Source organism: Hevea brasiliensis, chromosome 6 (assembly GCF_030052815.1).
Source record: "Hevea brasiliensis isolate MT/VB/25A 57/8 chromosome 6, ASM3005281v1, whole genome shotgun sequence".
Classification (NCBI taxonomy): Eukaryota; Viridiplantae; Streptophyta; class Magnoliopsida; order Malpighiales; family Euphorbiaceae; genus Hevea; species Hevea brasiliensis.
Genome location: NC_079498.1, coordinates 105,774,898 through 105,793,521, shown reverse-complemented (window position 1 = coordinate 105,793,521; position 18,624 = coordinate 105,774,898).

The window sequence follows — 18,624 nt, the reverse complement described above, 5'->3', positions numbered from 1 at the left end:
TATAAGGTGTTAAAAAGTCAAGCCACTTATGAATCACTCAAAGTTTAATTTATTAACAGTTTAAATTCAATTTAAATGAGTTAAATTGGAGTTTAATTTTTAGACTGATTTAATAAATAAGTAAATTTTATGTTAATTAGTGGTATTTGATAATATTGTGAATATATTAATTTTGTTTATAATTAGTTTATGAAATGATGTAATATCATGATAATTTAAAATTAAAATATAATTAAATTATACAAGATATAGTATAATTAAAATATAATTAATCTCTTTTTCTCACATTAATAATTTTATAAATTTTTATTTAAAATTTTTTTCTTTTAATGATTTTTATGAAAAGTAACTTAATTTTTTGTTAATATCAAAAAGAAATTTAAAATTATGATGATAGATATCTTTCAGTTTTGAAGTTGTATTTGAGTTTAGGGCACCTCATTAGCATTTTACATATTTATGAAAATTAAAATATTTATTAAAAAAAAAAAAGAAAAGAAAGGCACCAATAATTCCATCCTTGCCGGGGAGACTTTCACTTCCACAATTTCAACAGGAGAATTTGACTGATAACTCTGTTTTTCCCCTGTCTAAGCCATCTCAGTTGCTAAACACACATTCAACTCCACCACTTGATTCATCGTTGACCTTGTAGCAGAAGTTACAGATACACAAGTGATACAGTTGAATTGTATAGATGTTTTTAAGCACATTTATATACTATCTCATGGCATTTAGGTAAGTAATCTCATGCATAGTTGTTAATTTCATTAGTTTTTGTAATATCTATTGTTAAACTCTTAATTTCATGTTTTCTGCACCATTTCAGATATTTTGATGAAGTCACAGAGCATAGGAGTGCAAAGGGAAGCTTGAAAAGGTCAAAAGACTCAGAATTGCTGCTGATACAAAGTACACGGGTCGTGTAAGCAAAGTCACAGACCTGTGTAACTTTCTGCCAGAAGAAAGCCAGAAAGCCAATGGAGAAACAAAAGTACACAGGTCGTGTAATTGGACCCATGTAATCTGTAGACTCTTGTAAGTCTCTGCCGGGCACAAGCTTAAAGAATTTTCTAAGAACAAAAGTACACGGCCTGCATAACCAGGCCCGTGTGTCACTGCACGGCCCCGGGCCGTGTAACTTACTGAAGCAGAATTGCGGAGTCTTGCATTGGCACAGAGACTTACACGGGTCTACATTGGCTACACGAGCCGTGTACTTTTGTTCTCAGAAAATTCTTCAAGCTTGTGCCCAGCGGAGACACACAGGTCTACAGATTACACAGGTCCAATTACATGGCCCGTGTACTTTTGTTTCTCCATTGGCTTTCTGGCTTTCTTCTGGCAAAAGGTTACACGGGTCTGTGGCTTTGCTTACACGATCCGTGTACTTTGTATCAGCAACAATTCTGAGTCTTTTGACCTTTCCAAGCTTCCCTTTGCACTCCTATGCTCTGTGACTTCATCAAAACACCTGAAATGATGCAGAAAACATGGAATTAAGAGCTTGACAATAGAAATTACAAAAACTAATGAAATCAAATACTATGCATGAGATTACTTACCTAAATGCTATGAGATAGTATACAAATATGCTTAAAAACATCTATACAATTCAAGTGTATCAAATACTCCCAAACTCAAACTTTTACTTGTCCTCAAGCAAAATAAAACTCTGTTTTAAAATGCATTTCAGGGGATAACTTAGGAATATAACCAATAATTTAATAAGCACATAATTGAACTCCTCCAATCCTTTATACCATTTACCCTCTTTCAAGGCATAAGGGTTCTAATAGCTGCCTGTTTGGAACTTCACCTCCTTTCATGGTATTTCAACTAATTATTCCTCTATACAAGGCCATTAATAAGTCACAAATAACCTGTTTTATTAGGATAGACTTGAGAAACACTTACTCCCCCAAATTTGCCTCTATTGTGGATGATTATGATGAAGTAACTCAATTCTAACTCCGTAGGCATATCTCAATTTTCTATCTCCATTAATGTAGCATATACTTTTCAAAAGATCAAAAGGTCTTTAAAAGGATTGTAATGGGGCTAGAGGGATAATGACTTGATTGCCAATAAAAGGTTTATAGGGAATGCAAATATGAGGATAGCATTTATACATAAAATACCAAGTATACTAAGTTTATTCTATTGATTTTGTATGGAGAGGAGGGGCTTTTGGTTTTTTTTTTTTTTTTTTTTAATAGTGCCAAGCATGCTTCCATGATACTTATCTTGGGACTTCTCTTTTATTTATTTATGTCCCTTTTGTCTTCTCCCCCAAACTCATTTCTTTTGCTGGGTTTAGGAAGGCATATTTTTCTTTTGTTTCAATTGCACACTTGCACTCTTTCTCGAGTTCTTCATCCTCTCTCCATTTTCTTTTTGCACTTAATATACTTTTTACTTATGCATTTAGCTTCCTCAAAAGGGTAGGTATGTGTTTAGGCTAGGGGCTAGGTCAATAATTATGGGTAAACAAGGAAAATCATATAGGTAAAAATATAAGCTCAAGTTGGGTGCAAGGGACATATTGTGACTAAAGGTGGCTAAGGCTTAATTAAACTATATCAAAGAATACCTTAATCATCTCTTCATCAAGTATATGCTAGGATTTCGCCTTGATAGGTCCAAGAGATATGTTCTAGAGCTGGTGAGGCATTTTCAGGTTTGTTTATATTTCAAGAAATTTCTCCTAACAAGTTCGATGTGACAAATTAATAGTTATGAAGGGGTTTAACTGGTCTAGTTCTACTAAAGAGATTAGGTTTTTCACAGACAACATATTAAAATCCCTTTTTGCCTATCCAGATACATTCATTCCTCTATCTCGTGGAGTTCAATTATTAACTTACTAGAAATTGGTTATAGTTCTAAGTTTCACAATTCAAAGTTCAAAATTTTCAAAAATTTTTTTCAATATTTTTTCGGAATTTTGATACACAAGGATAATATAGTTGAAATTAAGCAATATAATGATATGCAAGACATGAAATGCACCCGTACCCCCCCCCCCCCCCAAAAAAAAAAAAAAAAAAAAAAACTCAAATCGGACATTATCCTCGATGTCAACATAATATGCAAAATTATAGAAAACGTACAAAAATAATAAGAAAGCATATTATTTATTAAGCATGGAAAAGTTTGGACATAAAGGAAATAAAAGAGACCTGTGATTACAGTTTAGGACTAAGGTATGCAAGATTTTACAATAAAGAACCTATCCTATAGTCTTAGCTCTAAAAGGTCTCTAATGGTGATGATGGCGACGCTGGCTCCTCTTCATTGAGCCTCTTCATTAGCATGTCCAGCTTGTTGTGGGCTTCCTGGAGGCTGTCCTCGATTGCTCGCATCCTATTGTTGATGGTGGTCTCCATGCGCTGTAGGTATGCGAGGACCGGGTCTGTGGGTGGTGGTGTGTATGGAGGCACTCGAGTGAGGGACTCATGAAATAGTGGCTCTTGGGCTTCAACTTGTGGCTGCGAGGTCTCGCCAGGTCCTTCTTGTGCTTCATCTCTCCGAGGGATGGCATTGTAACACCCTAGGCAAATCCCACATCGACAAAACACGGGAGAGATGCTGGGTTTATAAGTTGATGGTTTGTAACCCCTAGTGACGCGTTTTAAAACCGTGAGGGCTTCGGCCCAGAGCGGACAATATCACTAGTGGGCCGGGCCATTACATTTGTGGTATCAGAGCCGCTCCGCGTGCAACCTTGAACGATGGTGGGGCAAACCTTAGCGAGGACGCTGAGTCCCATAAGGGGGGTGGATTGTAACACCCTAGGCAAATCCCACATCGACAAAACACGGGAGAGATGTTGGGTTTATAAGTTGATGGTTTGTAACCTCTAGTGACGCGTTTTAAAACCGTGAGGACTTCGGCCCAGAGCGGACAATATCACTAGTGGGCCAGGCCATTCCATTTGTGGTATCAGAGCTGGACTCCCTCTAGTACGGTGTGTGGTGCGAGGACGCACCAGGTGGAAGCTGGTGGGCTTGTCACGACCCAAGGATGGGGTTGGGACGTGCTTGTTCAACCAGCTACGCACTGGGGTGGAAACTTCGTGTCCCACATCGGAAACGGGAAGAAAAGATTTGGGCCATATATGTGGGAGCCTTCCTCACCTAGTCAACGCGCTTTTGGGAATGAAACCTCCCAAGGGACAAATCCGTGAGGCCCATGGGCCAAAGCGGACAATACTAACTGGAGAAGGATCGGGCTGTTACAGGCATTCCCTTTGAAATTAAGCAGGTAGCAGGTATTGCCCACCTTCTTACATATCCCCATTGATATGCAGATGGTTTGATCAATTCTTGATGTTCCACTGACGAAGCGCAGCTTGTGATGTCCTGGGACGAATCTGAAGTGGAGGGCGATGGTTGTGATGAGGCCACCACGTATGATATGCTCGGTAGGCTGATGATAGAGGCGGCGGAGCTGATTGCACAAAAAGAAGTCGGTGCTGCAGCGTTGCTCGGTGACCATACACCATAAGAAAAAGAGCTCACTGGCGTTTACCACGTTAAGGCTGTCACCACGGCCCATGATGGTGTGGGCGGCTAATCGGTGCATATAATGCAGGGCTGGACTTGTGATACCCGAGGATTTGGACTTGCTGGAGTTATATGGCTCCGTGTTTGGGGCAATGGAATTCCAGAAGTTGATGCTATTGTAGAGCATGTGGTGCTGAGGGATCTCTTGGTGGTCGGTGCTGTCGAAGCTGAACATGGCATTGAACTCATCTATATTCATCACTTGGTCGACACCAAGGAAGTGAAATTCAATTCTGCCTCTATCTTCCCTGTCGGTAGGCCATAAGGTGGCCTTGAAACTGCCCAAAAACTCCTGTGTGGTGTCTCAGTATGCGAGGAATTGGAGTTGGGCGAACCTTGTCCACCCGATGCTATCGAGTAGTCCATTGATCTCATCCTGTAGCCCGATTTGCTCCAGTAGAGTAAAATCCATGTATTTTGTGGAGCTAATTTTCTAGGTGTGAAGCCGGGTGCACATTGCCTTGTGGGCATCATCACAGAATCCCCAAGGAATGGAGATTTCGGGTTGTGGAGCGGTTTGTGGTTGGGGTTGCGGTTGAGGAGGGGCTGGTTGAGAAGAGGCTATCCTTGTTCTTAGGCGTTGGGGTGTCGGCTGAGGGGGAGAAGGTGAGGATTCTCCTCCTTACCTTGAAGAAGAGCCCATTCTTTATGCAGATTACTTTGCAGGTGTAACACCCCTATATGCATAGCCTGATATATTTTACTATTCCGGTGATCGGTGTCGGTCCGAACAATTAAGGAGATTAGAATCACATCTAAGACACCTAGATAAGCCCTGAACGCAGATAATTAGTGATTGCCAGATAGTTAAGTATAAATAAGAAAAACAGAACATAAAAGGTTAAATGAGCTGGGAGTCACAACAATGGGTGACCTTCCCGGGAAGTGACTGCGAAGGCCATCGCAACTCAAATTTTGAACCGAAAATATGATGCTGCGGTCCTTAGAACTATTGCGAATATAGTGGAAAAGAGAAAATCATAGAAAAGAATTGTTAAGTAGGTCAAATAATTAGGTCAGGGATCCGGAAGAAATATTGAATAACTAACAAACCGGATTAAACCGACGATGGGCAATTTGGTAAATTTACCCCTCGAGCTGACTCCTGACCTAATTGCCCAATAAAATCAGAGAAACAAAAATTTCAGAGTCGAGAATTAAATTAAAAAAATAAGAAAAAATAAATGAAAAAAAAGAAAAAAAAAAGAAAAGAAAAGCTTTTATTACATCACTTTACCTCATATATATGACCTCATAATTCAAATTTAAATTTCCTACAATTTTTTACTAAGTCAAATTGACTTAATAAATACAAAATACATAAAAATTAAAACAAAAATTCACTCTCTTCTCTCCCCACAAGTTTCAACAGCCCCTCACTCTCTCTCTCACCTCCATTTTCAACCCATCATGAAAGCTTGATTCAAGCTTGAAATCCCCCACTAAACCCTAATTTCCCCCATATTTAGTTCATAAAACCTTCTTATCTTCCCTTGAAGAAGAGATTTAGCAAGAAAAAAAAGAAGAAAAGAGGAGAAAATTTGAAGATTGAATATCAAAGTTGAGGTAAGAATTTAAATTGAAATTTTTAGTTTAGAATATACGTTTTGAGTTAATTCAACTTAGATTTGACTTAAATTCAACTGAAAACAATCATTGGGGGACTAGTTAGGAAATTCGGCTAGCCTATAAGGGGTTATAGATTGCATGAATTTGATTAAATTGAAGGATTAATTGAGGTGAATTAAGTGTGTAGATGTTGAAATTTCATTGATTGAGTGAATTGTGTAATTAGGGTTCTTAACCCTCTTGAAAATTTGGGAAAAATTGAGGAAATAGTCAAATGATGAAAATGACCTTAATAGAGGTTGGAAATGGTCTATTGGGACCATTTGTGGTATGTTTGAATTGGTAGAAACCAAGTGCAATTTGAATTGGTTAGGGTCACTATTTTGGCAGCTTGACCTAGGTCTCTTTCAGGGACTAAAACTAAAAATTTACCAACCTAATTAGTGTGAGGCCAATTGGGAATGAAAATAGACACATAATGTCCCATTTTTCATTTGGGAACTATGCCCAAAAAATGACATTAACATAGTGAACATTAGGTCAAACTCGGGTGTAGTGCACTGCCACTGTACCAAAATGACCAAATGAACAATGTCATTTGGCCATAAATTGGGCTATAAAGGTCCAAATGACCTGATTTTTGTGGCATTGGAAAGGTATGACATTGCACTGCAACTTTCATGAAGAATACCAACCCAAATTCTGCCCATAACCCAGTCATTTTTTCACCTAAAATTAGTGGTCCAAAACTGCCAGAACCAAAGTAGGTGCCTAGAAATCTTGGTTAGACCAATCCGGCCAGCCATGTTCAAATGGATATATCTTGGGTTACAAAACTCCAAATGGAGTGATTAAAAAAGGAAGTTAAAGATAAGACAATAATGAATAACTTTGATGAAGAACACTTAGCCAAATTCCCACAGAAACATGACCAATAGAATAGTGCAAAACAGGACATCAAAATTGAAAATTTGAAATTGTGCCTAGGAGACCTAAAAAAAATTGAAGGGGCAACTAAAACCAATAAATTTGGTAACCAAAATGTTGTATGTGAGTGTAATTAAAATTCCCATACCTATTAAGCATAAAAAAGTCAACGTTTTGACTTGAATAGTGCCGTGAATAGTAACCCCGAAATGCAAATTTTAAAGAACATTAATTTAAGCGTATTAGAGTTAGAAATAAATAGATGTGAATTTGTTATTGAATTTATTATAAGTTGTGATACTGAAACACTATGAAATTTTGTGTTTCAGTTGAAAAGAATACCAGGAAAGAACCCGAGACATCGAGTCAAGGCCTAGAGACGAGTCGCACAAGGTTTGTGCACAACATAAAATTTTTCTGTAAATTCTCTTTGACAATTTGTTTTGATAAATAAATTATGATTTATCTTTATTGCAAATTTGTGGCTGAAATGAATATTATGTTTTTGACCTAAATTGTTGGAAATGCAATTGTATGTGTTTGAATTATTAATAAATGTTTAGTAAAATGTTAAGATAGTTTTGAAACTACAGTGTCATGACCATATATTTGAATGCCTCACTAGCATGCCTAGTGGGAGGAATTAGTTTTGAATTTTGATTCCCTCTCTGGCTGAAGTGTTGAGGTGTGTGCCAGTAGAGGAAGAAATTGAATGGGTACCCATAGATTGAGCTAGCTAGCCTTGAGATTCCTCATAAGCCTCTGGCTATTGAGATGAACATTGCACTGATGGCATGATATAACTGTGTGTTTTTATGAAATTGTTTTGTGACTTCCAAAATAAGAATGTTTGACTAAAAGTATAAATTATGTTTTATATCTGCTTTTCCTTTTCAGTACCATAATTGAATAAATGTGATTTGATTTACACATAAAATTGTATTTCTATTATGTTGTGCACCACTGAGTCATTGTACTTAGCGATAGCTTTTCATTGCTGTCGCAAATAGACAGACTAGTAGAGCAGTAGAGGATTTCAGAGCTACTTCTAGACCTTTTGTCGGGTATAATCTTATACCCTAATTGTACATGTTTATTTTGATTTAATTAACTATATGTACATTTGTAAATTGGTTATGAGCAGTTGTACAAATTATGTAATATTATTATTTTAGATTTTCAGATGAAATTTCTGGACTGATGAATGTAACTTAATTTTTCTTTAATGAAATATGTATGAAACTAATTATTACTATTTTTGAAAATATTTGAATTAAAATTTTGAGTTGTGAAATTTTGATTTGAATTATGGGAGTTGAGCTAATTTGTGTCGAATTGAGTTGAAATGGTGGTTGAGATTTGATGAAGTGTTATATTGGAAGTATTTTCTACAGGTTAAAATTTTCAATTTTCTCAAATACAGCTGGCACTCTGCCGAAAGTTTTCTAAAATTTACGAAAAAATAAAAATAGACAAAAATTTTATCAAATATTTAAACTTCAAGTAAATGTTTTTAATACCTGCTAGAAAAGCTCACCATTTTTAAAAAGCAAGAAAATTATTTTAAAATCCCTTATAGCATATTTAATGGGTTATCAGTAGACGGAGTTGGTAATTCATTAGGTATACTACGAGATCATGTTATGCCTTACAGAGGGATAAGGTGTGACAGCAGGAGCCATTAATCAGTTTTGGGGGAAGAGAAAGCTAGGGTTTGGTGAAGGGAGAAGGGATTTGAGGGGTTTTTATAGACTAAAAAGGGTGGAGATGAAGGGTTTTGTCTTTATGAATGGGTTTAAGGCGAGGGGTGTATTTAAAGAGCCGTTAGGACTCTTCATTTCGCTCATTTCGCGCCCTAGGAGTCGCGTCTGCAACATGATACATGGGTTGTGTAACACTACACGAGTCCCGACATGTAGGGTCATGTAAATTTCTGCCCAAAAATTTCAAATTCTATCGTAGTACACGACCCATGTAAATGAGCTCTGGGACCCGTGTAACTTACTGCCTCTCGAGTTGCTTTGCTAAACATGTTACACGGCCCGTGTCAATTACAAAGGGGATCCGTGTAACTTTCTATCCTCAAGTTATTCTGCTAGTAACATTACACGGCCCGTGTAATTTACAAATGGGACCCATGTAACTTTCTGTCTCCCTCAGAGTTAAAATTTGTAAGAGTTTTATGGACTTTTAGAAAGTTACACGGGGTGTGTGAAACCAATACACAACCCGTGTAATTTTCTGATTCTTCAATTTTTCCCTTATGAAAAAATTTTTCTCACCACAATGCATAAAAAGGATGTAAAGGTTAGCAATAGAGCTACTTCCCTAATTTTGTTCAATTTTCTCTTGTGTGGTTTTGACTTGATGATTCCTCTCCTGTGACACCCCTTACCCGACTACAGTGTAGCCGAGCAAGCAATGCCACTCAGTGTGCCGGAGCACTCTATTTTATCTTAATTAATTTTTATCATAATTTTGAATATAACTTGTGAAATATAATTCATTTTAAGCCATTTATCGAAATTATTATTTATTTGAGGTTCCGAAAATTTTAAAGAAAATCCGGTAGAATACCGGCTAAAAATGGAGAAAACTGTTCTTCGGAACCTGTGAAAAACACTTCCTATATTCATATTCAATCATCTCAATTCCATTTATCAAAATCTCAACATTTTTCAACCTTTCATTTCTCAATCATTCATCACATGTGATAATCATATATAAATTACAGATAAACATTCACTTTTCCATTTATAAACACAATTCTCATTATTTACATGAACATCAAATTACATTTCATAAGTTCATTTACACATGAGAAAATAAAATCAATTACAAAATATCAAAATGACACCTAGTGTCCTACCAATGCACTGCAGACGGTGAGGTGACACAGACACTATGCGTAATCGTGAACGGCCTTACCCAACTGTGGTCTACCGGGCCCTCTGTCCAAATCTTTCGCACTACGCGTGGCAAAAGCGACGCGCTAAGCATAAAGCTTAGTGGTGCCAATAATACAAGAAAATATAATATGCAAATAAAAATCATAATTTCTTAGCCATTGTGTTCATAAAAACTGAATAATTACCAACTTAATATTTAGTCGAGGGCTAATTACGTTTTATGATATTAACTTCTTCATGCATTTTGTTAATTATTTTCTTCATGATCTTGAGTTTCTTTGTATTCTATCATAATCATTCCTGATATTTAATTTTCGTATTTTCTTTAACAATCAGTTCAATTACAGTTATACTTTTCCATGCCCAAGTAACCTATACTGAACGACTGGACTGGATAACGGGTCGTTGGCACTGGACACCACGGTGTCTCGGGCCGTCATACCATGGGACGTAGAACGTCAACCATGTATGCAGTCAGTATGGCTAAAAAGCCATGATATCACATAATCGGGCATAAAAGCCATAAATACTGGCATAAAAGCCATGAATACGGGCATAAAGCCATGAATACAGACATAAAGCCTTTCGCAGTACTACTAAAACAATACCCTATTGGCATGTCAATCTATCCAATCCAATCACATTAGGCCTACTAGGGCATTTTGCACTTTTAAGTTTCACAATTTTTGAATTTCAAGTCTTGGTGTCACTATTCACTTCATTGGTCAACAAAAAGTTGACTTTTGCATAGAAAATAGTTGCATTGGTTTTAACACTTCCAATGTACCACATTTTGCATTTAAAACTTGTTGGAATAAGTCACCAAATCCATTTCCAAGTTTAAACCAAGGGAAGCAGAATTTTCAGTTTTTGTAGCCCAACTTTACTGTTCCATTGGGAACTGTTGCAGTGGGAATTTGAGGAAATGGTAAACATGAAAGTTGTTCCTTATTTTGTCTAATTGAATTTCCTTTTTTGAATCACTCCATTTGGAGTTTTGTAGCTCCAGATATGGTCCAAAAACCACAGCTGGCCGGATTTCCATTCTGCAGAAATTACCATATCTACAGTAACATGAACAGTGACTGTGATTGCATATTTGAATAGGTTCTGGCCATAATTTGGGGTAGGTTCCTTCATGAAAGTTGTTTTTCTATGTCTTAACTTGTTGATGTAAAAATTTCAGGTCAATTGACCATATCTACAGTGAGTTATGGCCAAATGAACAGTTACTGTTCATTTGGTCATTTCTGCAGGTGCTGTTGCAGGGTATCCGGATTGGGGCCAACTTTTGGTCCTCTTGCTTTGGTCTTTTGGGCATGGTTTCTTCAGCAAAAATGTGCCATTATAAGCCTAATTTCATGTCCAATTGGCCAAACACCAATTGGACCAACACAGCCCAAGATATGGCAGTCCAAGTGGACTAAAATTTCAGTCACTCTGCTGCTGTCCTTAGGCAGCCTACACATTCACTTTGCCATGCTATATTTCAGTCCAAATTGTTGTAAACTTACCTAAAATGGTCATTAATTGACCATTAAAATGTTCTCTAACAATTTTCTAAGCCAAGTCAAATTTTCACTTCTCAAAACCCTAGTTTCCATTTCAATTCACCCATACACCTAGTTAAACACTTTCATTCATTATATATGTGTATATACACCTTAAGCATAATCTTTAATTCATTCTAAGTCCATTAAAACCATCAAAAACACTCCACCTTTGTTCCTTCCTTAGGGCAGCCGAAATTTATGGCATACATACACATAATTTTTATTCATTTTAGTTACAATTCCTTACTTATTTCAAGTCCCTTAACATAGAAATCAAGAGCTTTAGGTGTATATATGCACTAACCTTTAAGTGGCAGATTTTTCCCAACTCAAAACTTCACTTTCTTTCCTCTTCTTGGCTGCCAAAAGCTTCCCCAAGAGATATGGTCAAGTTTTAATGAAAGGAGTTAGGGTTTCGTGGTGTAACAAAGTAAGAATTAAGCTTGGGAAGTGAGGTCTAATGGAGGTTTAGGGCAAGCATAAATTTCGGCTGGAATTGGAGAAGAAGAAGGCAGCTGAAATTTTGATTCTTTTGTCTTGGTTTGTCTCTTTTATTGATTAATTAAAGGGTTGTTTAATTTTGATTGGTTATGGCTTTTAAATGACATCACCATGATGTCATAAATAGGCTTTTTTCCTCAATTTCTTTTCTTTCCTCCACTACTCATTTCCAATTTAATTTCTAGTAATGTTTATTCATATTTTATGTCATATTAATTATTTACTTAACTGGACAAGTCGGCCAAAAATCACCTCTGAAGGCGAAATGACCAAAATGCCCTCCGTTTGGCTTAACGGGTCAAAATTGTCTGTACTGATTGAAAAATTTTTCTAAATATTTTCTTGGCATTCTAATGCCATAGGAACCTCAATGACCCTTCTCTGGAGTCCCAAAAATTATTTTATAATTTTTCCCCCGGGTCTAGGGCTCCTAGTTGCGAGAACCGCAACTTCCCTCCGGTTACCCATCGCTTGGGCACCGGCTCATTTGACTTAGTTGTATTTTATTTCTAAAATTTTTACTAAATTTTTCTTATTAATATTTGAGTTAATTATGGTCCCTCACTTTAGTTTAAATATTTTTTCCGGACGTTCTAGCTATCCGGACCGACACCGGTCACCGGAACAGTAGAATGTACGGAGTTGCTACCGGGAGGGTGTTACATCTCCTCTCTTGCTTCCAGCTCCTTGCTTTTCCAAAAGGTCCTACAAAATGAAATACTAATGAATGTGAAACAAAAATCAAAATGAGAAAGGGAAAGAAGAAAAGTTCAGAAAAATTTTGGGTTGCCTCCCAAAAAGCGCTTGTTTATAGTCTTTGGCTAGACTTTGCTTTCATCTTTTATGGTCTGTCAGGAGGATGGTCGATGGTGTCACACCTTACCCCTCTGTAAGGCATAACATGATCCCGTAGAATATTTAATGAACTACCGAACTTCACCTACCGATAATTCATTAAGTACACTACAAGGGAATTTAAAACCATTTTCTTGCATTTTGGAAGTGGTGAGCATTTTGGTAGGAATTAAAATCATTTATTCAAAGCTTAAAAACTAGTAAAAATTTTTGTCCATTTTTATTTTTACGCAAATTTTATAAAAATTTCGACAGAGTGCCATCTGTATTTTGAGAAAACAGTTCTTCAAATACTTGAGTAAAACACTTCCAATAAATTTTCCACAACTCCCAACCTCCAAATAATCTCAAGTCAACACAATTCAATTCATTTCACAATTCAACCAAAAATTTATCAACTTAAAATATTTCATAACTTCATTCACAGTGCATATAGTACGAAATTTACAAAAAAAAAAATCCAAAATAACATTATTACAATTTATTGTATAACTGCTCAACTTTACATTGATACATAGAACATTACAATATTTACATCAAATAATTACAAGGGTATAAATAAATACCCGTACAAAAGTGATTAAGAAGTTTTTGCCAATCCAGCAGCTCACTCTGCTGCTTTTTCCTTGCCCTTATCTGTGACAGCAAAACAAGCTATCGCTGAGTATAAAAATACTCAGTGGTGCACAATAAAAATTTAAAATATAATGCATAAATCATTCATTGACAAAACATAATTTAAATGTTGCACAATTACATTTCACCAATTATCAAAACTCATTATAGCAAAATTTTTGGGTCAAATAATTTAATAAACACAGTGTTGCCAATTCATACACAACTTAAGCCATGACACAAAATTTTCGATCAATGCCGCGTTGTGCACCACAACAAAGCAATCTACAACCCCACTAATCGAAATCAATGAGGGAGGTGGCTAACTAGCTAATGAGTACTCATCCGATCTACAACCTCAACTGGTAAACCAGAGAGGGAGGAAAATAATCGATCTCAACCCCATAATTGGGGGAGGAATAATAAGGCACTGTCATGCTAAGTGTGAATTAAAAATCCATTTCAAACATTTTATTCAAATATTGCATTCAAAAATCAAATCAATTTCCAAAGTTACAATTTCATCACAAAGCGGCAACACAAAAGTTCTTAAACTCATAATGCGTACTAAATCAATTTTTCAAGGATAAAATGCTTAAATAGGGTTTATTGTGCACAAACCTGACGTGAGTTGCTTCTAGGCCTTGACTCAGTCTCTCAGACTTTCCGAGTCTCTTTCAGCTGAAACACAAAATTTATAGTGTCTCAGTATCTTTACTTCATAACAATTCCAATAACTAATTCCAATATGTTTAAACTTGCATTCTTGCAATTTCATGTTGAGGTTACTATTTGTGGTACTATTCAAGTCAATTTATTGACTTTCTAAGGCTTAATAGGTATGGGAACTCCAACTTCACCCACATACCACATTTTGGTTACCAAACTTGTTGGTTTTGGTCATTTTCTCAAAACTTAAGTCTTTTAGGCAAAATTGCAAATTTTCAGTTTTGGTGTCTTAGGTTGCACTGTTCCATTGGTCATTTTTCTGTTATAATTTGGCAAAACTTTCTTCATAGAAAATGTTCCCTATTTTCTTAACTTTATGCTCCTTTTTGAATCACTCCATTTGGAGTTTTGTAGCTCAAGTTATAGCCATTTGAATCATGGCTGCCGGATTGGACTTAACCCAGATTTCTGGGCACCAAACTGGTTCTGGCAGTTTTAGGTCACTAACTTTAGGTGGGCAAATGACTTGGTTAAGGACATAATTTGGGTTTGTGTTCTTCATGAAAGTTTTAGGTCTATATCTCAACTTTCTACTGGTAACATTTCAGGTCATTTAGACCTGCCTAGCCCAAGTTATGGCCAAATGAACAAATACTATTCATTTGGTCATTTTTGTACAGGTCAGATTGCCTAAGTTCGGATTTGGTCAATTTGTTCACTAGGTTTTGGTCACTTTTTGGGCATGATTCCTAAATGAAAAATGTTCCATTTTGTGTCTATTTTCAGTCCCAATTGGTCATACCAATTAGACTTGTAAATTTTCAGTTTTGGTCCCTCAAAGGGACTTTGGTCCTGCTGCCTGCAGCATGACCCTAAACAATCCGAATTTGCAATTGGTTCCAACACTTCTAATGTACTCCAATTGGTCACAAATGACCATTTCTCACCTCAAACCAAGTCCAACACACCATTTAACACATTCCCACATTTTTGTCTCCAAAATCCTAGATGCCAAAACCCTAGTTCATGCCATTGATCAATTCCTTAATCAAATCATTACACTAATCACATATTCAACCTTATTTAAGCTCTAATTCATGTTTAGTTTAACTAAACACTATCAAATCCAACACCCTATCAAGCTGGCCGAATTCACATATGGTCCCTCAACAAAAATTTTCTTTTCATTTAAAGTTTATTTCCATGTTCAATAAATTAAAAATGTAAGAATCAAACTAAAAGTGTTAAGTTTGCTTACTAACCTTACTTTGAATTTCCAAAACTTCAATTCCCTTCTTCTTTTCTTCTTTCTTTCTTGCTCAAGCTTCTTCTCAAGACTAAAAGACCAAGTTTAATTAAGGGAACTATGGGATGTATGGCTAGATCAAGTGGTTCTTTAAGCTCAAAATGAGCTTTAATGGAGGAAAGTGAGGGTGAGGGAGAGAGAGGTGAGTGACGGCAATGAAGAAGATGACTTCTCTTTTTTTTTTTTTTTTCTTTTTCTTTTCTTTTTTTTTTTATGTCTTTAGTCTTATGAAAGACCATAAATTACCATAAATTTAATTTTTAATTATAATATTTATGGCATCATGCATGATGTCATCTCTTTTCACCTTTTTCATTTTCCTTTTATTTTTTTTATTTATTTTTCTATTAGTTCTTTAATTTAATTTTCGATTCTGAAATTTTCTTTTCTCTAATTTTATTTGACAGTTAGGTCAGAAGTCAGCTCTCAGGGTCAATTGACCAAATTGCCCCTCGCCAGTTCAACTCGGTTTACAAATAATTCAATATTTCTTCCGGCTCCCTGACCTAATTATTTGACTGGCTTAACAATTCTTTTTCGTGATTTTCTCTTTTCCACTATGTTCGCAATAGTCCTAAGGACCGCAGCGTTACATTTTACCGTTCGAAATTTGAGTTTAAATTGACTTCGCAATCCTTCCCGAGAAGGTCACCCATCGCTGTGACTTTCGGCTCATTTAACTTCTTATATTCTGTTTTTCTTATTAATACTTAACCAATTGACAATTACTAATTATTTGTGTTCAGGGCTTATTTAGTTATCTTAAGTGTGGCTCTAATCCCCTCAATTGTCCGGACCAACACCGGTCACCAGAACAGTGAAATATACTAGGCTATGTAAATAGGGGTGTTACAGATGGTGCAATTGAGTCCCTTCTCTATGGGTTCTCCTTGAAAGTAAGGCTTCAGCCTCTACCCATTGACTTTTAATGCACTTGAGGTTTCGCTCCACACTTCTACTGCTCCATGCAGGAAGACTTGAGTGACCTTAAACGGTCCAAACCATCTTGATTTCAGCTTCCCTGGAAAGAGTTTCAATCTAGAGTTGAATAACAGGACAATGTCTCTTTCTTTTATTTCTTTCCTCACTATGCGCCTGTCATGCCATCTCTTGGTTTTGTCTTTGAAGATCCTGGCGTTTTCATATGCGTCATGTCTGATTTCTTCCAACTTATTCAGTTGTAGGAGCCTTTTTTCACCAACAGCTTTGAGATAAAAGTTTAGGATCTGAATTGCCCAGTAAGCTTTATGCTCAAGTTCAACAGGGAGATGACATGATTTTCCATAAACTAGTTGGAAGGGTGTTGTGCCAATTGGGGTTTTAATCATCTAACTTCATGCACCAGTCCTTCCTGGATCGGTTCACAGTTTTCTCTAAAATCCGTTTCAGTTCCCTATTTGAGATTTCTACTTGGTCGCTGGTTTGAGGATGATAAGGTGTGGCCACCTTGTGAGTCACTCCATTCTTTTTCAATAGTGTTTCGAATTGTTGGTTGTAGAAGTGACTTCCTCCATTGCTGATTATTGCTCGTGGTGTGCCAAATCTTGTGAATATATTCTTCTTAATGAACCTTGTGACCACTCTAGCATCATTGGTTGGTGTGGCTATTGCTTCTACCCATTTTGACACATAATCAACACCAACCAGAATATACTTGTTTACATGGGAAGAGGGGAATGGGCCCATGAAGTCTAACCCCCATACATCAAACAATTCTGCCTCAAGTATATCATGCAGTGGCATTTCATTCCTTCTTGAAGTTTTACTTGTTCTTTAGCATTGGTCACAATCTAACACAAAGGATCTCACGTCCTTAAACAAATGTGGTTAGTAAAACCCTGTTTGCAAAATTTTAGCTGCTGTTTTTGTGGTGCCAAAGTGTCCTCCATATAGTGATGAATGGCAGTGCTGGAGGATGCTCTCCATATCCTCCTCTGGTATGCATCTTCTTATTAGTCCATCATTGTATCTCTTGTATAGCAGAGGTTCCTCCGATGTGTAGTATCTCACATTATGTAGAAATTTCTTCCTTTGCTGATAAGTCATGTTTAGAGGCAATACCCTACATACAAGAAAATTAATAAAGTTAGCATACCATGGAGCTTGAGTTAATGCTAGTAATTGCTCATCAGGAAATGATTCATCAATCGGCAAATCCTCGAAGTCCCCTGTGTACTCCAATTTCAGCCTGGAAAGATGGTCAGCCACTATATTTTCGGATCCCTTTTCGTCTTTGATTTCAAGGTCAAATTCTCGCAGGAGTAAAATCCATCGAATCAGCCTTGGTTTCGCTTCCTTCTTGTTCAAAAGGTATCGGCTTGCAGCATGATCTGTGAATATAATGACTTTTGACCCAATTAGGTAAGATCTGAATTTGTCCATTGCAAACACCACTACTAGGAATTCCTTCTTTGTGGTAGCATAATTGATTTGCGCGTCATCGAGTATCTTGCTGGCATAATAAATGGCATGGACCTTTTTATCTTTTCTTTGCTCGAGCACTGCTCCCACTGCAAAGTCACTCGCATCACACATCACCTCGAATGGTAGCTCCCAATCTGGTGGCTGCATTATTGGTGCTGAGATCAGAGCTTCTTTGATCTTGTTAAAGGAGACAAGGTAATTTTCATCAAAATCAAAGGGAACATCTTGACTTAACATGTTGGTAAGTGGCTTAGCTATTTTGGAAAAATATTTAATGAATCTTCTGTGGAACCCTACATGTCCCAAAAAGCTTCGCACTCCCTTGACTGATGTTGGTGGTGGCATATTTTCAATGATCTCAATTTTTGTCTTATCAACCTCAATTCCTCTTTCTGATATCAAATGTCCCAGAACTATACCTTTTCTTACCATGAAATGGCATTTTTCCCACTTTAGGACTAGGTTTGATTCTTCACATCTTTGCAACACCTTAGATAAATTAGCTAGGCAATCATCAAAAGTAGTTCCATAGACAGAAAAATTATCCATAAAAACTTCTATGATATTTTCAATATAATTAGAAAAAATAGCCATCATGCATCTCTGAAAGGTAGCAGGGGCATTGTAAAGACCAAAGGGCATCCTTCTATATGCAAATGTTCCATAAGAGCATGTGAATGTGGTCTTTTCTTGGTCTTCTGAGTGAATAGGAATTTAAAAAAATCCCG